General features: G+C 45.9%; 1 long non-coding RNA gene across 1 annotated transcript in view; it reads right to left on the reverse strand.

Annotated features, from left to right (window-relative positions):
- Positions 1-3,037: 3,037 nt before the first annotated feature.
- Positions 3,038-26,956, reverse strand: part of LOC144761100 (uncharacterized) — a 36,159-nt gene continuing 12,240 nt past the window's right edge. The window contains exon 2 of the long non-coding RNA XR_013595609.1: positions 3,038-5,328. This is a non-coding gene — a long non-coding RNA (uncharacterized LOC144761100). The remainder of the gene's footprint in view (positions 5,329-26,956) is intronic.

Here is a 26,956-nt window from a genome sequence, read left to right on the forward strand (position 1 = left end):
GGCAAAGATTCAAGGCACATGGGGAGAGACCCTTTTCAAAGTTCCTCTCGATGCAACAACCTCCTTTTGACTCCAGCAGGGACTCTTCCCTCTTCTGGGTCCAAACTAGTCATAAGATGCCCACGGGCCAAGCAGGAGCTTGTAAAAGGAAAACTAGAGTACACCGGTGAGTATCTCTAAATCAATCTGTAAAGAGTTAAAACACGTCCAAGCTTTTCAGAGATGCAACTCTTTTGTTTAGTGGCATCAAAATGTTAGCATGTTTTAGAAGGGGGTGGTATGTAGAGCAAAAGGATGACTGGGCTATGCATCTACAAGCTAGCGAAAAGGGACAAACAATGGTGATTTAACAGATCGTAGGGCAAATGGCATGCCCGCACTGTGCAGATGCACTGAGAAGACAAAAGTATACAGAGCTCTCCTCAAAAGAAACAGCGGAAAGAGGTCCAGTAAATGTATTTAACTGCTTAACTGTGGCGGCAATTCCGACACAGTGCGGCAGTTTAGCGGAGTGGGCGGGGCCGTGTCGGCCAACAGACGTGTACAGCACTACCGAGGTACTGCTCGCGACGTCTGTTGACCGACAAACGCAGCGAATGGGTTAAGGAATCAGTACCAGAACATCTCCAGCATTGAAGGAAGCAGGCCACCAATGCATGTGATCATACAATATCTTGATGAGGTGCCACAAATGAGGGATCTTCTTGTGTGCAGACAGAATGAGTGTCACAATAGAAATAATTCTCCCATCCATATAGGGCAATGGAAATAGTTTCCCTCCATGTTGATGCCTTCAAGGGGAGGTTGTTTTATACACGACATGACAAAGTACAATTTCTAGGCTTTATTTGTTTCAAAGGACTGAAATGAAAACATTGTGCTTTACAACAGAAAGGCTTACAAAACAAAGGAGGAACACAGGGAAGAGCATATTACATAACACAGAATGGGGGGCAGAAACCCTAGTCGAACCACCTTCATCGTGTTAGACTGGATAATGTATGCTGCTTAGCTTCTTTCATTATGCAGAAAAACCAGGGTAAAGGGTGATGAGTGGGATTTATTTTTTAGAGTGGAAACAATCCCCATGTTCAGGGTCAGTGATACACAAAATCAGTAACATTTTTCAGAGTATGTGGGAGGAGTCAGATTTATAGGACGGTCACTCCAAGCCACACCACAGAAGCCAAGATGTTCGGAATACTGTCTGGTTACCAAATATAGATTTTTTACAGCCTTCCGGTGAATGTCTCAGCTCTTGTGTGCTTCCTGAGTTTTTTATTTTATTTTTAACTGAACATGAGTGACAAGACTTTGCCTCAGACACACATTTTAATTTTATTTCGGCACATTACAGAGTTCTGTAACTGAGGGTGAACAGGCCCTAGTAATTAACCCCTTATACTCAGCAGGCTGCAGCGCTAACACTGCTTTGAGAAGGGACGGGGGGCAGGCAAACGCAGACAACCAATAAATTGTCCGCCTTGATTCAGTAGATCACTTTGCCTGAACCAATGAAAGCGAACATTTATGGATGTGTGGACTTATTCACCTGAGGATTCAAGAACAAAATTAATTGATGTATTTCAGGTGTTTTTGGCAGGTTCAGGTGATATAAGAAGCAGCTTAGGGCCATACCTACAGATTTTAGGGATAGCGATTTCCTAATTGTGATTCTCTGTGAATCACAATTAGGAAATCGCTATCCCAAATGTATGAAATTCTTTCAGTTTTATTCAGCGATTCCTAGGTTGTTGCAAATCTCCCTACGTCATGAATATTCATGAGGTAAGTCGCAGTTTGAGACCCACTGGGAATACCAGCCATCATAGATCACCATGTCTGTGATCGCTTATGAAGGAAACAACTTTTTTTTAATTAAATGCAGCCCATTTTCTTTAAAGGAACACAGGATGCATTTTCAACAAAAAAAACTTGAAGTTTCATTTTTTTTTTTTTTTAGATTAGGCAGTGGTCCCCATAGGACCCCTCCCTGCTGTTAAAATATATATATATTTTATTCTCAAAGGGGAAGGGGTCCCATTGCAAATGGGTTAACACCTCCTTAAAGGAGTCAGTAAAACTTGAAAATGATGCACCTGTAATTTGGTCACAAAACATTCATACATCCCATTCAGATTCAGTATTTGGGTGGGACGTCCTAAACACGCCGCTTTCAAATACTGAATCGCAAAGACAAATTGAAATTCGGAAATGTGCTACCGAATCACAACTTGTGTTTTGTACATGTGTAAAAGGATGTTTTTTACATGTGTAAAAGTATGTTTTGTACATGTGTAAAAGTATGTTTTGTACATGTGTAAAAGTATGTTTTGTACATATGTAAAAGTATGTTTTGGGGCCAGAAATGGCTAGACCGCAAAAATGGTTTCTACATACGGCCCTTAGCTTCCAGGGAGTTAAGCTTCAACAAATGTCAGGCAGCCGGGCCTCAGTCTCACTCACGGATCAGTTGACGAATGCTGATAATTGATGTCAGTCCGGGATGTTGTTGACTGATGTCAGCTCTGGTTGTTGGAAGATGTTAACTTATTGTGAGTCCTGGATGTTGGTGTCTAATGTCAGTTCTGGGTTTTGGTAACAGATATCAGTTCGGGTTGTTGGTGCTAGATGACCCCCAGCCCCACCCCCGAGGCAAAGTTGCATCTATCGTGAAAAATGACGGACCAATTTTATTCTGCACTATGAAACATTACGATCAGTATTGCAGTAGCTTTTTCAAACACCTGCACTTCTTAATTTGTGCACAGGGGCAATATTACCATATTTCAGATGTTTGCGTGATTTCATCTTTATAGATAGACTATTTATGTTTTATTCTGATTCAGGTCTCTGAATAGGCTTTCATTTTACACACAGCAGGAGTCATAACAAAAGATTCCATGAGGAAGAATACGTTAGTGAAATCTTCTACATTACTACTCTTTACACTATTGACAAATACCATCAATATCACCCGTGCAAAAATAGATGCATTCGTAGAATTGATTGTGTTTTCACTTTCACAGGCAATATCTTTGAAGTGGTTTTAATAGGCCATACTGGGCAACAATTGGTCGCAATCGATTACACTTGGTCACAATGGTTTGTGATTTTTCATTTTTTGTCCCCAAAGGCATATTCCAACATTTGACACTCTTCAAAAAATCTCCATGCATTGTTCTCTGGTACATATTATACAATTCCCACACTAGAGTCCATGCACAACTTGCCACATTAATATACTGTTCACCAGAGTCAGGACGTTTCAATAACTATCAGCTTAAATCATTTCACTAGTTTCAATTTGTTTTACTAGTATGACAACGTGCCAAGGCGAGAGTCTCTTTGGCTTTTTGAATAGCAGCACATTTAAATTACCCTGTTGGCTTTCATTCATTAGCTTGTTGTAGGAATTTAGAGAAGAGCATTTCATTTAACTGCTTCCACTTTTTTGCTCATCACAATTTTCTTTTTTATACATGTAATCGCCTTGATCTTTTCCATGAGCAAAGTCACAGGAGGGAGCAGCTCTCTTACTACTGCAACTTATTTTATGTCAATCTGCTGAACGTTTGGCATGGGAATGTTTATAAAACAGTGTGAGTGTGTTGGGGTGGGATGTGTGTGGTGGGGGGTGTGTGATTAAGGGTGAATGGGGTGTGTGTTGAGAGTGCATCGGGACTGGAGTGCTTTGGGGATGCGGGTGCGTTGGGGGAGGCGGGGGATGTGGGGGCATTGGGGGATTTTGTATTTTAAAAAAAAGCCCTTACAAGTTCCACCTTAAACAGGTTTGCAACTAAGCTAGATTTGCGCTCACCCATTAAGTCAGATTACCATTCTCACTTTAGCTTTTCAAAGATATTATTTCTCATGCAAACCGGATATTTTCTGCCTCATACGCCTAGGCAGACTGAGTTATTCATACATTCAAACACTTGCCGCTTGGTTTTGGAGCCCACTGCTAACTTTTTTTTGGGCAATTCCATGCTATCTCATCAGTAAGACTGATTTCAGAATTAGACCTTGCGTAATATTCACTGCACTTGTAGGGGTTCAGTTCAGGTTAATGTCCATATGTTGTACTTTCTTTTAGTGTACATGGAATTATGTGAATGAACATCATTCCTGAGCGGAGGCGTGCCTAGCGTGCGTTCGCTCATGGTGAGTCAGGCTAATTTTGTGGTTGAATCCTTTCTGACATTCACTGCACCAGTAGGGTTTTTCCCCTGTGTGAGTTCTCTCATGCTGGGTCAGATGAATTTTCTGACTGAAGCTTTTTTGACATTCTTCACACTGATAGGGCTTTTCTCCTGTGTGGGTTCTCTCATGATGTACGAGATGGATTTTCTGACTGAAGCTTTTTTCACATTCTGTGCACTTTTAGGGTTTTTCTCCGGTGTGTGTCTTTTCATGCTGAGTTAGACTACATCTCTTAGTAAAACATTTTTCACATTCATTGCACTGATATGGTTTTTCTCCGGTGTGAATTTTTTCATGCTTAGCAAGAGTACTTTTATCGTGGAAGCTTTTCTGGCATTCAGTGCACTGATATGGTTTATGTCCCAAGTGTGATCTTTCATGTAATGTGAGACTGATTTTATGACGGTAGGTTTTACCACATTCAGAACACAAATACAGTTTTTCTCCTGCATGTGCACCTTCATGCTGAATTAAACTCGCTTTTTTGCTGAAACTTTTTGGACATTCAGTGCACTGATATATTTTTTGTCCCGAATGTGTTCTTTCATGTCGTGTCAGATAGTGTTTTTGACTAAATCTCTTCTCACAATCAGAGCACTGATAAGGCTTTTGTTCAGAGTGCGATTTCATATGTCGAGTCAAGTAGGATTGTTGAGTAAAGGTTTTCTCACATTCTGAACATTGATAAGGTATCTCTCCTGTGCAACTCTTTCTGTACTGTCCTGTTCAAATTACAAGCTAGGTTTGTCTCTTGTGAAGTGCATGGGTACACTACTTCTGCAATCTGCACAGTCTTATAAATAATGTACACTGTTTTTTGATTCAAATTGTGCTGCTGTTCTGGCTCTTGCTTTACAGTCCCAAAACCCTCCATCTCCTCGATCATGTGTGTCCTTGCTGTCCCCAACTTAAGGGTTCATTGACATATAAGAAATTAGAGAGAATCCAGAAACTGCATTTACAATCAGTCGGCGACTCTGCTCTGTATTGTCGTTACTTCCTGGCCAAATCCAGCTTTTAGAAATTGGTTTCTTCTAAAATCTCTGGAACATCTCTCTCTTTGTAGTCTATTTGCTGCAAATGACAGAATCCTTAAGTTTTGTTCCTGTCCACACTTGAGGCCACCTGCAGTATAACAAAACAAAAAAAAAAAAATTAAAAAATCTTTCAAGGTATAAACTAATTTTAACGAAAATGTTTAACAGTGAATGGCAGCATTCTGGAAGTAATGCATGTACTTTTCCGATGGGATAGAGTTGGTAAGGTTTTTAGGCAAGGATAAATGAGACCAACATAAAATAAAGCAGATTGATATATTAACAATAAGTGTGCACTCACTCCTATCAGTAACATAAAATGATAAATCTATTTACATTTTGTATAGACCGTAAAAAGAATTAAAAACAAATTGTTTTGCCATGTCGAATGATATCAAAATGAATTAACTAAATTTGAAACGTGCATAATATTGTGAAAGGCAGACACAGGAAGATGGCTGAATGAAAGCCTTGAACGATTGCGCTGCCGGGCACCCAGCCTAATCCTACAGAATCCAGTACTCTCCCAAGGAGTTAGAGGTCAGACCCCTAGAGGAGGTTCCACGCATAGAGCCTTCCAGGTGGTAGAGGGGGCTCGGACTGACTTCCTACCATGATCGAGCGCACAGATGCCAAGGTGAGTGCCATACAGTGGCAGCCCAACAATTGTAAATTGAGCTTGGCGGACCAAGGGGGCCGCAGACTCCACCTCCCGAGCCCCACGAAACCATGATGGGAAGCGCATAGACGCCTGCAGAGGCTTGGCTGAGATGTACTGGCACAGCCGGGCACACTGGGCTGAATGGCTTCCTAGAATTAAACTGATCGCTGGGGCACGCAATGCTGGTTGGAGCCTAGAAGCCTGAGGATGGTTGCCACAATGACAGCGGCTAGATATTGGAGATGAGGTCAGCACAGTCCCCAGGCGGTAACTGCCCCTGCCCTTCCTGCGTTGTGGACTGCTGATGCAGAGAGCGTATGCAGTTGGAGGAGGCCTGCCTGAGAAGGCATAGAGGGCCGGGCCTGTGTAGTGCATACAAGTTGACATACAGGTGCCACCTGTGCAACCCCTCCTCCCTCCCCATTGACGTGCTCATATAGTTGGGACTGCAACCCGGTAACCCTGAGCTTCCAACTGATAAGAGGTTGCTGAGAAGGGATCTTCCAGCTACTAACCTTTGACGTGGGCGGTAGTGGATGAGAGGGAGGCTTGAGGGCTAGGTCCTTGCTCATGCCTCGGGGGACATTGCCTGGTTCTCCTTCATGTTCTTGTTCTGGAGGTAACAAGTGGCAGACAGACCTGAAGAAGACAGTCTGACCTGCAGTGGGCTGGGCCGCTATTTTGAGAGGGTACCCAGGGGATAGCAAAGCACTTGCTGAGACATAGAATTTGAAGGAGGGGGATAGGCCCCTGTGGAAATAACTATTCAGTATAGTTATGGGCCAAGATAGATCTTCTAGAACAGGCCAATAACAAAAAATGTACAGATATACAGAGGTGGGAGGAGGCCCTGCAGAGGTGGGAGGAGGCCCTGCATGGAACTTGCAGAGCAGACAAGGCCTATTTCCACGGGCGGATGAAATGTCCACTCCCCAGATACTGATGGCTGTTACCCAACTGAAACAGATGCTAGAAGAATAAATGGATTCCATATTCATTGATAGTAATATTTGGATCGCCATAAGGTGAGGGAGCGACTGCTGCAGACAGAACTAAATGTGGTTGAGCTCACTGCAAAACTGGCTCCTAATCCTCACCCAGGTTAAACTTCCATCATTAGCAATTTAGGGGTCCTGAGTTCCAATCGTTACCCTTCTTCCTCCCCATCCTTGCCCAAGGTGGAACCCAACCCATCCACCAGACCCCCTAACCATTGGGTCTTTACTGCCCCTCAACACAAGAAGCCCATCGAGGACCACCCTTTCACCTATGGAGGGAACTGGCCTTCTCCTGCTACTCACATATCATCACCCAATGCTCACCCCATAACAATAAATAACAGCACTCTAGATAACTAAGCCTACTAAACTCCCCTCCTCTCATCACTCCTACCTCAAGGAGCACCCCACTCACCCACTGTGCTTCCCAACACCTGGCACTCAACTCCCCTATAGCACAAAAGACACATGGAGGAAAACTGTAGAACACCACTTCCCTCTACTCTTCATACCCCCTCCATGCCACCAACCACCAGCCCCCAACCTTCAAAAAACCTCCACTTATACTTTCATCCGGGACTATGTGGAATCTACATTACCTACCACTGTTCCTTTTACGAGGAGACTTCACTCCCTTCCTATCACCAGACCAACTAACCACTCCTTATACCCCCGCACCCCCCCTTGAGGTTGAACTGAAAGACATCAAGCAGACATCAAGCAGGGTCTTCTGAACCTACTACACTTTTCTTCAATGATGGAGGAGCGCTGGAATCTCTACATGTCCTTCAAGAACAATCAATCACGCCTCCCTACTACGGCTAAACTCTGCCAAAGTCAAGACTCATCTTGGAAAACGAGACAAATTTTACCTGGAAATCTAGGCCTCGTTAACCATCACGCCAGGCCACACAGGATCACTGACCCTATGTCTGATGCGGACAGGCACTCCTTTCTACTTCATTACAATACCGCCCATAATAAACCTTCTCTCCCACCATCCAAGATCCAGACTATTTCCTCCAACTCATTTAGAGAATTCAGTGTCAATCTCACAACATTATCGTTGGAGTCTCCTAAATATCTGATAGGGAGACTCCAGAGAATACAGTTGATGGCGGCACAAGTTTGCACTAATGAGACCACGCCAGTCTTCAGCGTCTCAGGCCTTGGCCGAGCTCCACTGGCTCTCAGTTATGCAGAGGGTACAGTCCAAGTCAATGTGCATAGTCTCTAAGGCTCTGTATGGCATTGGGCCCAAGCCATTACAGAGCCGGTTTGAATGGTATGTCCCCCCCACGTAACCTTCAGTCCTCCTCAGCTAAACTGGTTAGAGTATCCAGGTTTAGAAGAGTTAGATATGGAGGAAGAGCTTTTAGTATTGCAGCAGCTTCGGCTTGGAACAAACTCCCAGCCGAACTAAGACAGATAGGTAATCTGCTGCCGTTCAGAAAGAAGTTAAAGACCTGGCTCTTTCCTAGGACGTAAGTATGTGGCCGTGACTTTCTTATCATTTTTGACCCTGTACTCGCTATTACACTCAAGGTTAATTGATCTCACGTGTTCAAGCGCCAGGATACCGTAGTGTCACAGTGTGCTCTATAAATGCGGAATACAATACATTCAATACTTTAAGCTTTGATAATTTACCACCAGTCTCCACATCTCCTCAAGAAGCTGTGGTTACCAAATCCCACCTCAAGTCAATGCTTTTGAATTGCAGGTCAGCGGTTAGGCATGCTGCGAATACAGCCGACCTCTTATTCTTGCAAGATCTGGACCTCCCGATCCTACCACAAACTTGGCTTAATGTATCCTCCTCACCAATTTTGGACATTCTAGTTCCCCCTGAATATAACCTAATCACATTGTACAGACCTCACAAATTTGGGGGAGGCATAGCTTGCATCTCTCGCTCCACTCTCACTGGCTGCTTGTCTCTATTTGCGTTTTCTCTCCCTTCTTCTTTTGCCTTTCTCTCTCTATCACGAGTCCGAAGCTGCTGGGTTCTGCTCTCCCTCTTGGCGCGCGTGGATGCATGATAATGCAGAGATGACTGCAACTGCTGACAAGACACGCACGCTAAAAGCTGTAACCTGAAATGTGAAGGGCCTGAACTGCGGTAGGAAGATGCGGTTAGTGGCAGCATTTCTTAATTGATATGGAGCAGACTCTGCTTTTTACAACAGCTAAATCTGATAGGAGCCTCGTGTTCGCGCCTGCGAGCGGGAAGGATGGGTGAAAAGTTCATAGCGGGATACTTCAACTACGCCAGGGGCACAGCCATCGTTCTCTGAAAGGGCTTCCCTTGGCATAAGCGCACTGCAATATGCGATCTCCAGGGTCAGTATGTGATAGTGGAGGGGGTTCTTGTAGGTCGTATCATCAATTGGTGGAGGGAGAGAGAGTAGAGATCCTTTCAATCTCCTTTCAATAATTATAAATCAATGTGGAAAGGATCACTGGTCCTGCATAACCAAGGTCTGCAGGTGAGTCGGTAGGTGTCTCCCAAATAAAAGACCCTCATACACGTGTTTTTACAGAGTCGTGTAGCGGTATATGATGTGTCCCCGCTTCTTGTAACACGTGTCCGTGCGTAATCCTTGGGTCAGTTTTTGTTTGCACCCTCCGCCAGGAGGTTGTACCATTGGTTAAAACAGTAGTGATAGTGAATAAGTGAAATAGTGCTATGAAGGTGTTATAAAATACCCGGACAGCCAGAGGTTCAACTTTAATATTTCTGGATTCGGGTAAAGGGTTAAAGCGTGTCGCTGTGGAATTATTTAGGAATTCTAGCACACTAATCATGTGAGATTCAAAGTGGTCGACATGTTTCAGCCTTAAATGCCGGTTGGTCAATTGGCTTTCTTCAGGACCATAAAGTGATTAGGTGAAAAAAGAAAGAAAAAGGTAAACTTGTAACCTGATTCGTTTTGTGGTAGTAGGTCACATTGTACCTGTAATGAAAGAAAGGGGAGATAGTGCAACCACATTTGTAGCAAATAAGTGGGAAAAGACACTTCAACAATGTACAATGACATAGAGACACAGTTAGGAATTATGAAGCATATAATTAAAAACATATAATTAAATTAAAAACTAGTTGTGCAATACTGAACTCAGAGTCACATTCATATTAGGCGTCAACTTACTCATTCTCAAAATTCTATGCGGAATATTGTAATGTATAAATTCCAAAATCGTATTTAGGCGTCATGAGATCATTCGTTACAGTGTCCTGATGTCAAATGCACTATTTAATTTAAGGCGCTATTCCATTCTTACAGTGCCATGATGTCAAAGGCGCTATTCAATTTTACTGTTGTCATCACGATTATCTTAGACATTGTTATGACGATATAATACCTATTCGAGTATAGACTCTTGCAATTATTTAGAAATACATGCGGTCGCTATTAGACGGTACCAACTCTTCTCAGGCACTCGTTCTACATGTATTTACCAAAAAACAAACATGTGCATGCTGCCGCTATGGTGTCTTCTAAAGCGCGCTCTGAAACGCCTATTCAGAAAGAAATTCTATTCGGAAAGAAGGCACCTCTTACAAAAGTCTAAAACTAAGCAAAACTCAAAACAAAGCAGGGTCTTCACATGCGCTTGAGCGTAACTAGATCTTTTAAAATGTACCTCTACATTACGTAAGACTTGTCTCCTCGGGGACCACGACAGGTAGGGGGAGGCTTCACTGTTTAAAGTGAGGAAAGAGGGAGTTTAGTAAAGGGGTTTTAATACTTGCAGTTTACTCCACAACAAAAAGGACAATGATCCTCGATACCTCTAGCCTTCAAACACCCATCTAGCAGCAGGTGCTGTCTTTGCCCTTGGTGACCCGGAATCAATCTCGGATGTGTAACTGGTCTTCTTTTATTGCAAAGTGATGGAAACTGAAGAGTTACTCGAGTGTTTTTACTTATTAGTTGTACTTAATTGTTATACCTAATTTTAAGATAAGCATTTTAAACAATTTAAGCTTGGAAATAGATGACAAATGGAATTACTAAGAATGTGCTTTTTAGGCGCTCAATCGGAATTTTCTCAAAATCAAGGCACGTTAGAAATTCGTAATTTTGGCAAACTATCAATTATTTGTTAAGACTTAACCACGGAACGGCATCATTCAAGCCCTCACTATCTGTCTTAAGTCTGTGCACCCAACGTTGCTCTTTTTCGAATAGAATTTTGGCTGCATTCCTGTCCACAGTTTCGAGGGTTTCAAGGATGACCCACTGTAGGTCATTCACAGAGTGGCCAGATTCTTTGTAGTGGGTTGACATTTTTGTGGTTGTTTTTTTACAGTTCACATTGCTGCGGTGTTCGCAAAGTCTTTGTTTTGCTTTACGACAAGTCATGCCAATATATCTCATTTGACAGAGACAAGTTATCATGTAAATGACATGGCTTGTGTTGCAGTTCGTATGTCTTTTTAATTTCCAATTAAAGTTGGGAAGCAGCTGTAATTCCTTTGTGGGTTTTGTGGTGTCACAGACTGTGCAGGTTCCACATGGGTAATGGCCTGTTACTGGACTGTTATTCCACAGTCCAGGTGTGTCTTTCTTTTTCTTTGGAGGGGGTCTCGTGTGCACCAATAAGTCTTTGAGGTTGCGGCTTCTCTTGTTGGCAAACAGCGGTTTAGGCCAATTCAGATTGTGGGATGTTACTATTCTCCAGTTTCTGTTGATTATTTTCTTCACTTGGTTGGTAACTGGACTATAAGTAGTTACGCATGTGATCCTTTCTTCCTTCAATTTCGGACACGTCTCTAGGAGTGCTTCTCTTGGTTGGTTGCGGGCACGTTTCTTGCATGTGTTGATCACCTTTTTTGTATATTGACGAACCAGTAATTTCTCACATAGGTCACTCGCTTGACTTTTGTAGTCAGTAATTGAGCTGCAATTTCTCCTCAAGCAAAGGAATTGACTGTACGGGAGATTTTCCCGTTAAGGGTCTTGGATGAAAGCTTTGAAAGGATAGCAGGCTATTCTTGGCCGTTGGTTTAAAGAAAGTACGGGTGTGCAAAGTATTGTCTTTAGAAAAGATGGTAATGTCTAAGAAATCCAAAGTACTTTCATTGGCAGTGTATGTAAATTTCAAGCATTCATCTTGGGTATTAAGCCAGCGATGAAAATCCGTCAAGGTTTCCTTATCTCTCTTCCAAATTAAAAAGATATCATCTATAGATCTCTTCCAAAAGAGAATATGATGAAGAAAGGGATTGTTCTCATTCTGAACGAAGGTGCGTTCAAAGGTGCTAATGTACAAACCCGCCACACTTGGGGCAAATGTACTGCCCATAGATGTTCCATGGCGTTGAAGGAAGAGGGTATCTTTGTACTGGAAGAAATTTTCCATTAGAGCCAATCTACAGCACTCCAAAACAAAATGTCTGGGGGTTTTGTTTGGCCAGTCAGTGTTGAAAAGAATTGTCTCAAGAGTGTCTAGTGTTTTTTGTTGTGGCAAACTAGTGTATAGACTTTCTACATCTAAGCCCACTAAGAGCATTGTTCCTTCCGAGTACTCAAAATTTTGTAGCATGTTTAAGAGGTCTCTTGTGTCCTTCAGATAGGTGGGTGTCTTTTGAACCAGTGGTCTTAAATATTGGTCTGCAAATTCTGAGAGTGGTTCCAAAATCGAATTAATTCCGGACACAATTGGTCTCCCTGGTGGTGGCATTTTGCCTTTATGCGTTTTTGGTAAGGAGTAGAAGTATGGTGTTACTGGTGTTCTTACTTCCAGATATTCTGCTTCCTTTTTGGACACCCAATTGTTGGCTTCCGCTTCTTCCACCATCATGGATATTGTTCTTTGTAGACGGGCAGTTGGGTCTCTTGTTAGAACCTCATAAAATGTTGTATCTGCAAGGAGGTCCATACACTGTTTGTCATATCCAGCTGTTGTTAATAAGACTACTCCTCCCCCTTTGTCCGCCGGTTTGATTACGATTTCTCTATCGTTCTTGAGTTCAGTGAGAGCCAGTTGTTCCGCCTTGGTGATATTCTGAAAAGCTTTTTGTGATTGATTATGCAATAGGTCAACTTCCTTCATTATTGCCTGTTCAAAGGTGCATATTTCAATTGGGACTTGTGAATAGAGGGGACAGAATGTCGATTTATTCCTCAGCGTTGTATCTCCTTCTTGTGTCAATTGTTGGTTGTCTTTAAAAAAGGCTTTCAATTCAGGGTAAGGCAAAAGGCTGCAAGTTCGCATTTTGTTTTGAAGACGTCAGTTCTTGGAGTGGGGACATACCCAAGTCCTTTATTCAGGACACTGAGTTGATCCTTTGTTAGGATTCTGTCAGTCAAGTTGATGACGAGGTTGTTGGGCCCGATCCCATCTTGGCCTTCGTTACACTCCTGGTTTCGACTTGTCTTGTTTGGTCGGACCAGGTTATCCCTTTTTGTCTGGACCGGCGGTTGGACTGGTCATTCCCTAAAAAAGGACGTCCTTGTTGGTAGTTGTGGCCCCCTTGTTGCATATGATGGTTCATGTGTACTTCAAAATAAGGATTAGGCCATCCTTGGAATTGTGGGTTAAAAGGGAGGAAAGGCATATTTGGGCCGCCATTTTGAAAGTATGGCGGTCTCCAGAAGTTATTCTGTCCTCTCCTATTGCCCCTCCTATTGCGGTAGTTTCCTCTCCCACGCTTTGTGGAATCATCCCCACTTTGGTCTGAACTGTCATTTGAGGATATGCTATTTGAGTCATTGTTGGACGAATTGTCATTAGGTTTGTAATCCTTGCTGCTATACGGATTTATACGTTCTAGTGAGAACCTTTTTAGTTCTTTGGCTAGTTTTTGCAGTTTCGTTTGTGTAAGGTATTCTTGACTGTCTTTCATTTCTTTATTAATTTCTTCCAGTCTGGTCTTGTAGATGGTTATATTTACCGTATTGTTCAGTTTGGTTTCAAGGATTTCTATTTTTACCATCAATTCTTCTGTTAGTCTGGTGGCAGTTTTTATTATTAGTACCAAGTAGTCTCTGGTGCACTTCCATGAGATGGACGACCAATCTTTCCGGAAGGCTAGATCTTTGAGGAATATCCGGGGGGCGTTAGCCACCCACAGTCCTCTTGGTGCCGCATTGACCCGAAGGTACTCGGTCATTATGATGCCGTGCACAGCCGTTCTGACTTGTTCCTTTTTCATTTCGCTCAACTCGTCCCATTCTCCGGTAGAAGAAAGAGTTTGAGAAAGGTCGCCTTCCATGAGTAGTGGTGGTCTGGCAAGTATTGCTTCTATTTCTTCACTCGTGTAGCTGAGTCCAAAACTCCCGGCCATGATCAATTATCACAGGGGACTGATGTTCAGAGGACTCCCATTTTAGGTTTCTTAAACTCCCACAGCTGCACGCTGCTTTTCACGTATCATCAATTGGTGGAGGGAGAGAGAGTAGAGATCCTTTCAATCTCCTTTCAATAATTATAAATCAATGTGGAAAGGATCACTGGTCCTGCATAACCAAGGTCTGCAGGTGAGTCGGTAGGTGTCTCCCAAATAAAAGACCCTCATACACGTGTTTTTACAGAGTCGTGTAGCGGTATATGATGTGTCCCCGCTTCTTGTAACATGTGTCCGTGCGTAATCCTTGGGTCAGTTTTTGTTTGCACCCTCCGCCAGGAGGTTGTACCATTGGTTAAAACAGTAGTGATAGTGAATAAGTGAAATAGTGCTATGAAGGTGTTATAAAATACCCGGACAGCCAGAGGTTCAACTTTAATATTTCTGGATTCGGGTAAAGGGTTAAAGCGTGTCGCTGTGGAATTATTTAGGCATTCTAGCGCACTAATCATGTGAGATTCAAAGTGGTCGACATGTTTCAGCCTTAAATGCCGGTTGGTCAATTGGCTTTCTTCAGGACCATAAAGTGATTAGGTGAAAAAAGAAAGAAAAAGGTAAACTTGTAACCTGATTCATTTTGTGGTAGTAGGTCACATTGTACCTGTAATGAAAGAAAGGGGAGATAGTGCAACCACATTTGTAGCAAATAAGTGGGAAAAGACACTTCAACAATGTACAATGACATAGAGACACAGTTAGGAATTATGAAGCATATAATTAAAAACATATAATTAAATTAAAAACGAGTTGTGCAATACTGAACTCAGAGTCACATTCATATTAGGCGTCAACTTACTCATTCTCAAAATTCCATGCGGAATATTGTAATGTATAAATTCCAGAATTGTATTTAGGCGTCATGAGATCATTCGTTACAGTGCCCTGATGTCAAATGCACTATTTAATTTAAGGCGCTATTCCATTCTTACAGTGCCATGATGTCAAAGGCGCTATTCAATTTTACTGTTGTCATCACGATTATCTTAGACATTGTTATGACGATATAATACCTATTCGAGTATAGACTCTTGCAATTATTTAGAAATACATGCGGTCGCTATTAGACGGTACCAACTCTTCTCAGGCACTCGTTCTACATGTATTTACCAAAAAACAAACATGTGCATGCTGCCGCTATGGTGTCTTCTAAAGCGCGCTCTGAAACGCCTATTCAGAAAGAAATTCTATTCGGAAAGAAGGCACCTCTTACAAAAGTCTAAAACTAAGCAAAACTCAAAACAAAGCAGGGTCTTCACATGCGCTTGAGCGTAACTAGACCTTTTAAAATGTACCTCTACATTACGTAAGACTTGTCTCCTCGGGGACCACGACAGGTAGGGGGAGGCTTCACTGTTTAAAGTGAGGAAAGAGGGAGTTTAGTAAAGGGGTTTTAATACTTGCAGTTTACTTCACAACGAAAAGGACAACGATCCTCGATACCTCTAGCCTTCAAACACCCATCTAGCAGCATGTGCTGTCTCTGCCCTTGGTGACCCGGAATCAATCGCGGATGTGTAACTGGTCTTCTTTTATCGCAAAGTGATGGAAACTGAAGAGTTACTCGAGTGTTTTTACTTATTAGTTGTACTTAATTGTTATACCTAATTTTAAGATAAGCATTTTAAACAATTTAAGCTTGGAAATAGATGACAAATGGAATTACTAAGAATGTGCTCTTTAGGCGCTCAATCGGAATTTTCTCAAAATCAAGGCACGTTAGAAATTCGTAATTTTGGCAAACTATCAATTATTTGTTAAGACTTAACCACGGAACGGCATCATTCAAGCCCTCACTATCTGTCTTAAGTCTGTGCACCCAACGTTGCTCTTTTTCGAATAGAATTTTGGCTGCATTCCTGTCCACAGTTTCGAGGGTTTCAAGGATGACCCACTGTAGGTCATTCACAGAGTGGCCAGATTCTTTGTAGTGGGTTGACATTTTTGTGGTTGTTTTTTTACAGTTCACATGAATAACAGTCCAGTAACAGGCCATTACCCATGTGGAACCTGCACAGTCTGTGACACCACAAAACCCACAAAGGAATTACAGCTGCTTCCCAACTTTAATTGGAAATTAAAAAGACATACGAACTGCAACACAAGCCATGTCATTTACATGATAACTTGTCCATGTCAAATGAGATATATTGGCATGACTTGTCGTAAAGCAAAACAAAGACTTTGCGAACACCGATGCAATGTGAACTGTAAAAAAAACAACCACAAAAATGTCAACCCACTACAAAGAATCTGGCCAATCTGTGAATGACCTACAGTGGGTCATCCTTGAAACCCTCGAAACTGTGGACAGGAATGCAGCCAAAATTCTATTCGAAAAAGAGCAACGTTGGGTGCACAGACTTAAGACAGATAGTGAGGGCTTGAATGATGCCGTTCCGTGGTTAAGTCTTAACAAATAATTGATAGTTTGCCAAAATTACGAATTTCTAACGTGCCTTGATTTTGAGAAAATTCCGATTGAGCGCCTAAAGAGCACATTCTTAGTAATTCCATTTGTCATCTATTTCCAAGCTTAAATTGTTTAAAATGTTTATCTTAAAATTAGGTATAACAATTAAGTACAACTAATAAGTAAAAACACTCGAGTAACTCTTCAGTTTCCATCACTTTGCGATAAAAGAAGACCAGTTACACATCCGCGATTGATTCCGAGTCACCAAGGGCAGAGACAGCACATGCTGCTAGATGGGTGTTTGAAGGCTAGAGGTATCGAGGATCGTTGTCCTTTTCGTTGTGGAGTAAACTGCAAGTATTAAAACCCCTTTACTAAACTCCCTCTTTCCTCACTTTAAACAGTGAAGCCTCCCCCTACCTGTCGTGGTCCCCGAGGAGACAAGTCTTACGTAATGTAGGAGGTACATTTTAAAAGGTCTAGTTACGCTCAAGCGCATGTGAAGACCCTGCTTTGTTTTGAGTTTTGCTTAGTTTTAGACTTTTGTAAGAGGTGCCTTCTTTCCGAATAGAATTTCTTTCTGAATAGGCGTTTCAGAGCGCGCTTTAGAAGACACCATAGCGGCAGCATGCACATGTTTGTTTTTTGGTAAATACATGTAGAACGAGTGCCTGAGAAGAGTTGGTACCGTCTAATAGCGACCGCATGTATTTCTAAATAATTGCAAGAGTCTATACTCGAATAGGTATTATATCGTCATAACAATGTCTAAGATAATCGTGATGACAACAGTAAAATTGAATAGCGCCTTTGACATCATGGCACTGTAAGAATGGAATAGCGCCTTAAATTAAATAGTGCATTTGACATCAGGGCACTGTAACGAATGATCTCATGACGCCTAAATACGATTTTGGAATTTATACATTACAATATTCCGCATAGAATTTTGAGAATGAGTAAGTTGACGCCTAATATGAATGTGACTGAGTTCAGTATTGCACAACTCGTTTTTAATTTAATTATATGTTTTTAATTATATGCTTCATAATTCCTAACTGTGTCTCTATGTCATTGTACATTGTTGAAGTGTCTTTTCCCACTGATTTGCTACAAATGTGGTTGCACTATCTCCCCTTTCTTTCATTACAGGTACAATGTGACCTACTACCACAAAACGAATCAGGTTACAAGTTTACCTTTTTCTTTCTTTTTTCACCTAATCACTTTATGGTCCTGAAGAAAGCCAATTGACCAACCGGCATTTAAGGCTGAAACATGTCGACCACTTTTAATCTCACATGATTAGTGCGCTAGAATTCCTAAATAATTCCACAGCGACACGCTTTAACCCTTTACCCGAATCCAGAAATATTAAAGTTGAACCTCTGGCTGTCCGGGTATTTTATAACACCTTCATAGCACTATTTCACTTATTCACTATCACTACTGTTTTAACCAATGGTACAACCTCCTGGCGGAGGGTGCAAACAAAAACTGACCCAAGGATAAGGCACGGACACGTGTTACAAGAAGCGGGGACACATCATATACCGCTACACGACTCTGTAAAAACACGTACTTGTAGGTCGCCCAGTGAGACTCATATCAATATACGGCCCCAACACCGAGGAACCCCAGTTTTTTAGCGAGATGCGGCGGTTGGCAGGCTCCCTAGACCCCGGGGCAGTGCTATGGGGAGGTGATTTTAACGTGGTTCTCAACTCCAATTAGGAAAGAATAAATGGTTCTCGCCGGCCTCACGCCTGAGCTGCGGCGCAACTGCAGGCCCTTATGGAACACCATGATCTGATAGATGTCTGGCACTGCCAACACCAATCCAGCCGAGAGGAGAGTTGCATTTCCTCTGCGGGCCCCTCGTGGTCTAAAATTGACTACCAACTCATATCCTGTGACGTGGACACTTGGGTTAGACACTGTGCCCATCTTGCCTGAACCCTATCGGATAACGCTCCAGTACTATTAGAATTTATTTTAACAGACGTGCCGAATAGAGCCTTCAGCTGGAGACTTCCAGCTGGTGCCGTCTGGGACCAGGTGTTGCGAGAGGACATTGGATCAGCCATACTTTGACACCAAACTCGCAGACTCTGCAGACACCCCGTCCACTCTATGGGAGGCGTTTACAGCAGACATTAGGGGCAAGTGTATTGCTAAACAAATTGGTGTTCTACGTTCACTGAGGAATGATCTGCAGTGGCTAGAGAAAGATTCACTCGCTTGTATTAGAATTCTTCAAGTCCAATCAGGTCACGACCCTTGGGCAGATCAAGGCTAAGATAGCGGAATTGGAGGATGCTGAACACAGAGAAACGCATTTCCTAGATCGGGAGGAGCGCGCTTGCCAATACGGGGAGGGTGACGAGGTCGGCAAAACCCTTGCGCGTCTTCTTAAAAAGACTTGGGCAAATGCCCGCCAAGATCTTCAAAAATCTTATACCTTCCATAATCCCACTCTGGTCCAAGATTGTCCATGAATCTCTCCTTCAAAGCAGGATTCCAGATTGCCTCAAGACTGGCCAAGTGACCTCCATACCTAAAAAGCCAAATGCAGACTTAAATGATCCGTACAACTTTAGGCCCATTTCCAATATCATGACCCTAGCCAAACTACTTGAGAAATACGTTCACACACAACTGTGTAATCACATTGATCAGTTTCAACTCCTTGATCAATTCCAATCAGGTTTCCAAGCGGGTCACAGTACCGAATCTGCCCTGACACACATTACTGATGACACTCAGATTTCTTGACCGAAATGAAAGCTGCCTACATTTTCAATCAATCAATCAATCAATCACGGCATTTGTAAAGCGCGCTACTCACCCGGGAGGGTCTCAAGGTGCTGGGGAAGGGGTAAGTTACTGCTCGAACAGCCAGGTCTGGAGCTGCTTCCTGAATGAGAGATGGTCTTGGGTTCGCCGAAGGTGGGTGGGGAGGGAGTTCCAAGTCTTGGCTGCCAGGTAGGAGAAGGATCTTCCTCCGGCGGTGGCTCTGCGGATGCGTGGAACGGTGGCGAGTGCGTGGCTGGTCGATCGTAGCTGGCGGGAGGGCATGTAGAAGGTCATGCGGTCGTTGAGGTACTTGGGGCCCAGGTTGTGGAGAGCCTTGTGTGCGTGGGTGAGGAGTCTGAACGTGATTCTCTTGCTGACGGGGAGCCAGTGCAGGTCTCTCAGGTGTCTGGTGATGTGGCTGTGTCGGGGGATGTCGAGGATGAGTCGTGCGGAGGTGTTCTGGATGCGTTGGAGTCTTTTTAGGTCTCGGCTAGCCGCGCGAAGCGCGTCTCCGCCGAGCCCCTATTGTCGGCATGTGAGCTTCCCAGGAGACAATCCTGGCCGCGCGCATCGCCTTGGAGGCGATTTGAAAGTGGCACGCGCCGACTGGCACGAGCCGTGCTCGGCCTGGCTGTCTCCTGGGAAGCACACACTCCCCCCTCCCCCGCTGTACAGAGACACACACACAGGAGCGAACATACACGCACACACGCGCGCACACACACTCACACACACGAGCGCCCCCCAAGGCCCACTTACCGCTAATCCAGTGTGTTCTGTCGCCTCCGCGGGGCTCTCCGGCATGGGAGCCCCGCATCACGCACTGCTCTTGACCAGGAACTCCGTGGGCGCGGGCTTCGCGCACAAGACGGAAGTCCCGCCCCCACGGTAAGTTTCGTTTTGAATGCGCGCGCAGATATTGCAGTCATCTCGCCTGATCCCCAACAGAAACCGACAGCGCAGGGGTTAATCGCAAGTTCTAAACACCATTTAATTAAGAAAAATCTGACATGGAAAACAGGGTTATGTTGCACTGGGAAAACGGAATCACAAATACAAAATTGAACCTCAGTATTGCAAAATTACAAATGTCGCCAGGAGAGGGTCCGAGATGTGCGTAGTCTGCTTCATGTTCGCAAGTATTTTGCAGATTTCTTCACGGACATGGTTGAATTAATTATTTTTCAGTTGCAGGGAGTTGAGGTAAGAGAACTATGTTGATGATGGGGAGAGCTGTGTTGATGAAGGAGGGAGGTAGGCTAAATGTGGCAGAGAGGTTTCGGGAGGGCCTTTCCGCAGAGCCCGCTCCACCAGGCATGGCAGGGAACAGCAGATAAGGGGAGTGGGGGAGGAAGGAGGCGAAGGGTGCAGGGAGCCTTGGAAGTGCCGGCAAGGAGTTGGGAACACTCCTCTCCCCCCCCCCCGATAGTCGAATAAGGAGGCAAGGGTCAGCATAAACACAGATCGGCAGTTGTAGTGAGCAGAATGGTGGATAGAGAAGGGAGTGTGTAACGCGGATGTGCTGGGAGGATATGACGACTTTGTGCAAATTGAACGAAACTCCTTCCGAGTTAAGAAAGTACATAAGACAGTTCACTCTATAACATTCGCATGTAGGACGGTGTTCGACGCGTGCTGCTCGACACAACTGATACGCTGGCTGCCGTTGTATCTCGTGTTTTTCTTTGGTTACAGTATTGCTGCAGATGCTCAGTAACATTGGTTATGGTGTTTAAGAGTTAAGGTTTGGGTTGAATGCGCTTTGTAGCATTTGGTACGGTTCATGCATTGTAATTTAAGAATGTTATTCACCATGTTATTCATAAATGGATAAATGAATAAGTGAAGGTGTGATGAGAAGTGCGCATTCGTTGGCGGGGGGGGGCTGGGCAGCTCTCGAAGCAGTGGGGGCTCTGTTTTCGAAGGGAGGGCTCGGGAGATGACAAAAGGTGGATGGGCGCAGGGCGGGCGGCGGCAGGGTCCCGGACTGCGGGGGTCAAAAGAAAGATATTCGGGAGGGCTGATGGGCTGACGGAGCGTGGACGAAAGTCAGGGGGTTATTTGTTTGTGCATTTTTGTGTGGCGCGGACTTTGCCCGGGTGTCAGGGCGCTTCACGAAAGGGGGCAGGGGTGAAATATAATGAGAAACATTGCAAAAGAGCAGATTGCGAAGGCATACGTTACGTTACATAAGGTAGTGGTGACAATTGTGAGCAAGCAAAATACATGAGGTGGTAAAAATTGTGAGCAAGCAATAAATACATGAGGTAGTAAAGGTAATGGTGACAATTGTGGGCGGACGGAATACGTGAGGTAGTAAAAATTGTGAGCGGCCAAAAGTGCATTAGGCGGTAAGGGGTGCACGGGGGAGGGGGTGGCGGGTGTGCACTTACAGGAGAAAAAGGCTCGAAGGCTCTACGGCTAGACGGTGAGTGCAGTCTCAAGGGGTCGGAGGGGTATAGCAAGGGCTGCTGGCAGAGGGCATAGTGCGGCTACACGGAGAAGTAGCGTCATTCGAGTAAGAGGACGATGTCGCCTCTTGATGGCCGTTAGGGGGCTCCCAGCGGAGCGAACAAAATAAATGCTTGTTTACAAATGTCGCCAGGAGAGGGTCCGAGATGTGCGTAGTCTGCTTCATGTTCGCAAGTATTTTGCAGATTTCTTCACGGACATGGTTGAATTAATTATTTTTCAGTTGCAGGGAGTTGAGGTAAGAGAACTATGTTGATGATGGGGAGAGCTGTGTTGATGAAGGAGGGAGGTAGGCTAAATGTGGCAGAGAGGTTTCGGGAGGGCCTTTCCGCAGAGGACATCCTTGGTGCCGTCTTATAAATGCTTGTTGACAAATGTCGCCAGGAGAGGGTCCGAGATGTGCGTAGTCTGCTTCATGTTCGCAAGTATTTTGCAGATTTCTTCACGGACATGGTTGAATTAATTATTTTTCAGTTGCAGGGAGTTGAGGTAAGAGAACTATGTTGATGATGGGGAGAGCTGTGTTGATGAAGGAGGGAGGTAGGCTAAATGTGGCAGAGAGGTTTTGGGAGGGCCTTTCCGCAGAGGACATCCTTGGTGCCGTCTTTCAGGGTGGGAGGCTCAACATTTTTTTGCAAGTGGAGTGAGTGCAGAGTAGTGAGTAGTGAGTGCAGAGTAGTGAGTGCAGAGTACTGAGTGCAGAGTAGTGAGTGCAGAGTAGTGAGTAGTGAGTGCAGAGTAGTGAGTGCAGAGTAGTGAGTGCAGAGTAGTGAGTGCAGAGTAGTGAGTGCAGAGTGCAGAGTAGTGAGTGCAGAGTAGTGAGTGCAGAGTAGTGAGTGCAGAGTAGTGAGTGCAGAGTAGTGAGTGCAGAGTAGTGAGTGCAGAGTAGTGAGTGCAGAGTAGTGAGTGCAGAGTAGTGAGTGCAGAGTAGTGAGTGCAGAGTAGTGAGTGCAGAGTAGTGAGTGCAGAGTAGTGAGTGCAGAGTAGTGAGTGCAGAGTAGTGAGTGCAGAGTAGTGAGTAGTGAATGCAGCGTAGTGAGTGCAGAGTAGTGAGTAGTGAGTGCAGAGTAGTGAGTAGTGAGTGCAAAGTAGTGAGTGCAGAGTAGTGAGTGCAGAGTAGTGAGTGCAGAGTAGTGAGTGCAGAGTAGTGAGTGCAGAGTAGTGAGTGCAGAGTAGGGAGTGCAGAGTAGGGAGTGCAGAGTAGGGAGTGCAGAGTAGGGAGTGCAGAGTAGGGAGTGCAGAGTAGGGAGTGCAGAGTAGGGAGTGCAGAGTAGGGAGTGCAGAGTAGGGAGTGCAGAGTAGGGAGTGCAGAGTAGGGAGTGCAGAGTAGTGGGTGCAGAGTAGTGGGTGCAGAGTAGTGGGTGCAGAGTAGTGGGTGCAGAGTAGTGGGTGCAGAGTAGTGAGTGCAGAGTAGGGAGTGCAGAGTAGTGGGTGCAGAGTAGTGGGTGCAGAGTAGTGGGTGCAGAGTAGTGGGTGCAGAGTAGTGGGTGCAGAGTAGTGGGTGCAGAGTAGTGGGTGCAGAGTAGTGGGTGCAGAGTAGTGGGTGCAGAGTAGTGAGTGCAGAGTAGTGAGTGCAGAGTAGTGAGTGCAGAGTAGTGAGTAGTGAATGCAGAGTAGTGAGTAGTGAGTGCAGAGTAGTGAGTAGTGAATGCAGAGTAGTGAGTAGTGAGTGCAAAGTAGTGAGTGCAGAGTAGTGAGTGCAGAGTAGTGAGTGCAGAGTAGTGAGTGCAGAGTAGTGAGTGCAGAGTAGTGAGTGCAGAGTAGGGAGTGCAGAGTAGGGAGTGCAGAGTAGGGAGTGCAGAGTGGGGAGTGCAGAGTGGGGAGTGCAGAGTGGGGAGTGCAGAGTAGGGAGTGCAGAGTAGTGAGTAGTGAGTGCAGAGTAGTGAGTGCAGAGTAGTGAGTGCAGAGTAGTGGGTGCAGAGTAGGGAGTGCAGAGTAGGGAGTGCAGAGTAGGGAGTGCAGAGTAGGGAGTGCAGAGTAGGGAGTGCAGAGTAGGGAGTGCAGAGTAGGGAGTGCAGAGTAGGGAGTGCAGAGTAGGGAGTAGTGAGTGCAGAGTAGTGAGTGCAGAGTAGTGGGTGCAGAGTTCAGAGTAGTGAGTGCAGAGTAGTGGGTGCAGAGTAGTGGGTAGTGAGTGCAGAGTAGTGGGTGCAGAGTAGTGAGCTGCCTGAAGTGAAGTACTCTGGTACCCAAGGATGACTAGCAAACAATATTATTCACAACATTGCTTACTATTCAGCAACATTTGACAGTTTCTAAATCCTCTTTATACAACAATTCAGAGTTTGATAACAAATTAATGTAACACATTGTAATATACAATGCCAATAGCTCAAACTTTAATGCTGCGAGACCTATTGCATTGTAAATGCTTGTTTTAAGTTTGGCTGTGGTTCCGGCGTAGAGGGTGTTCCCGTAGTCTAGTCGGCTGGTGACGAGTGCCTGGGTGACGGTCTTCCTGGTTTCCGTGGGGATCCATCTGAAGATCTTGCGGAGCATGCGCAGGGTGTTGACGCACGAGGCTGAGACGGTGTTGACTTGTCTGGTCATTGATAGGGAGGAGTCCAGGATGAAGCCCAGGTTTCGTGCGTGGTCCGTTGGTTTGGGAGCGGTGCCCAAGGCCGGGGGCCACCATGAGTCGTCCCAGGCGGAGGGTGATGATCCCAGGATGAGGACTTCCGTCTTGTCTGAGTTCAGTTTAAGGCGGCTGTTTCTCATCCAGTCGGCGACGTCTTTCATCCCTTCGTGTAGGTTGGCTCTAGCGGTGGTGGGGTCGTTGGTGAGGGAGAGGATGAGCTGGGTGTCGTCGGCGTAGGAGATGATGTTGAGGTTGTGTTGGCGTGCGATGGCAGCGAGGGGGCTCATGTAGACGTTGAAGAGGGTTGGGCTGAGTGAAGATCCTTGTGGTACGCCGCAGATGACTTCAGTGGCCTCGGATCTGAACGGAGGGAGGCGGACTCTCTGGGTTCTTCCGGTGAGGAACGAGATGATCCACTCCAGCGCTTTCTCTCGGATTCCGACGTTGCTGAGGCGCTTCACTAGGGTGCGGTGGCAGACGGTGTCGAATGCTGCAGAGAGGTCCAGGAGGATGAGGGTCGCTGTTTCTCCGTTGTCGATCAGGGTTCTGATGTCGTCGGTGGCTGCGATTAGGGCGGTCTCGGTGCTGTGGTTGGCCCAAAACCCGGACTGCGAGGGGTCGAGGGATCCGTTCGTCTCAAGGAAGGCGGCAAGCTGTTTGTTGACGGTCTTCTCGATGACTTTGGCCGGAAAGGGAAGGAGTGAGATGGGACGGTAGTTCTTGAGGTCGGTGGGGTCTGCCGTTGGTTTCTTCAGGAGGGCGGTCAGCTCGGCGTGCTTCCAGCTCTCCGGGAAGGTGGCGGTGTGGAAGGAGGAGTTGATGGTGTCTCGGAGATGGGGTGCGGTGGTGGCGTCGGCTTTGTTGAAGACGTGGTGTGGGCACGGGTCGGTTGGTGATCCGGAGTGGATGGAGTTCATCGTGCGGGTGGTGTCTTCGGTGCTGATCGGGGTCCAGTTGCAGAGGGTGGTGGTGGCGGGCGCTGGTTCGGTGGTAGGGTGCGTGGTCTGTGCGTCAAAGCTGTTGTGTATGTCGGCAATCTTGCGGAGGAAGAACGAGGCGAGTGAGTTGCAGAGGTATTGCGAGGGAGTGATGTCGTCGTTTCCGGCGCAGGGGTTGGAGAACTCTTTGACGATGCTGAAGAGTTCCTTGCTGTCGTGGGTGTTGTTGTCCAGTCGTTCTTTGAGTGCCGTCTTCTTGGTGGCGCAGATCAGCTGATGGTGTTTGCGGATGGCGTACTTGAGGGCGGCCCTGTTGTCTGTGGTGTGGTCGAGCCGCCAGGCTTTCTCGAGAGTGCGGCAGTTCTTCTTGGATTCCTTGAGTTCGTCGGTGAGCCAGGGGTTTTCTTGCTTCCGGGTCTGCTGGGGGGGTTCTTTAGTGGTGCGAGGTCATTGGCACAGGCGGTCAGCCACTTGGTGAGGTTGCTGGCTGCTTCGTTGGGGTCCGTTGTGCTGGTCGGAGTGTTCTGGCTGAGGGAGGCGGTGAGCTGCTCGGAGGTGATCTTGCTCCAGCTTCGGCAGGGGACCTGTTGCGGGTGGTGGTGGGTCGTAGTTCTTCCGCAGCTGTGGTCGGTCCAGTGGAGTCTGGTGGCGTGGCTGAAGGAGATGTGCTTGCTGGATGAGAAGACGGGGTCAAGCGTGTGGCCGGCGTAGTGGGTGGGGGTGTTCACCAGTTGCTTGAGTCCGAGGTTGGCGAGGTTGTCCAGCAGGGCGGTGGTGTTTCTGCCGTTGTTGTTCTCCAGGTGAAAGTTGAGGTCCCCTAGGAGGATGTAGTCGGCGGAGGGAAGGGCGTGCGGGCTGATGAAGTCTGCGATGTCTTCGCAGAATTGTGTGCGTTGTCCAGGTGGTCTGTAGATGAGGGTGCCGCGGAGGGTGGTCTTGGGGTCAGTGTGTATCTGGAAGTGCAGGTGTTCGGCGGCGGTGAAGGTGTCGTCGGAGTTGGTCGAGATGCGGATGGTGTTCTTGTGTACGATGGCGATGCCTCCTCCCGTCTGGTTGACGCGGTCCTTCCGGGTGATCTTGTATCCGTCCGGGATGGCTATGGCGATGTCGGGCGCTGAGGAGGCGTTCATCCAGGTTTCGGTGAGGATGGCGACGTCCGGTGCTGTCGCAGGCCCCAGAGTTCCACGGCGTGCCTGTGGGCGGAGCGGGTGTTGAGTACTTCAGGTGGTTGCTGCTGGTGCTCGCCTTGGCGGGGGTGGTGCAGGACCGGGAGCAGGTGAATCGGCAGGCTTGGCAGGCGAAGAGTCCGTGAGTGCGTCTCAGGGTTGCTCGGTAGCAGGCAGGGTTCCGGCCGGCATTGAGTGCGTTGAGGGTGGCGGCGTCGTAGGTACGTCGTGTGGTCTTGCATCGGTGGTTGGGACCAGGGGTCCTGCGCTGGGCGCGGTCCAGGCGCTGACGGGCGCGGGACCGCTGCGCGTTCGTGCGGTCGCCATATAAGGCTAAGTG

Source organism: Lissotriton helveticus, chromosome 1_1, assembly GCF_964261635.1.
Source record: "Lissotriton helveticus chromosome 1_1, aLisHel1.1, whole genome shotgun sequence".
In the NCBI taxonomy this organism is placed as follows: Eukaryota; Metazoa; Chordata; class Amphibia; order Caudata; family Salamandridae; genus Lissotriton; species Lissotriton helveticus.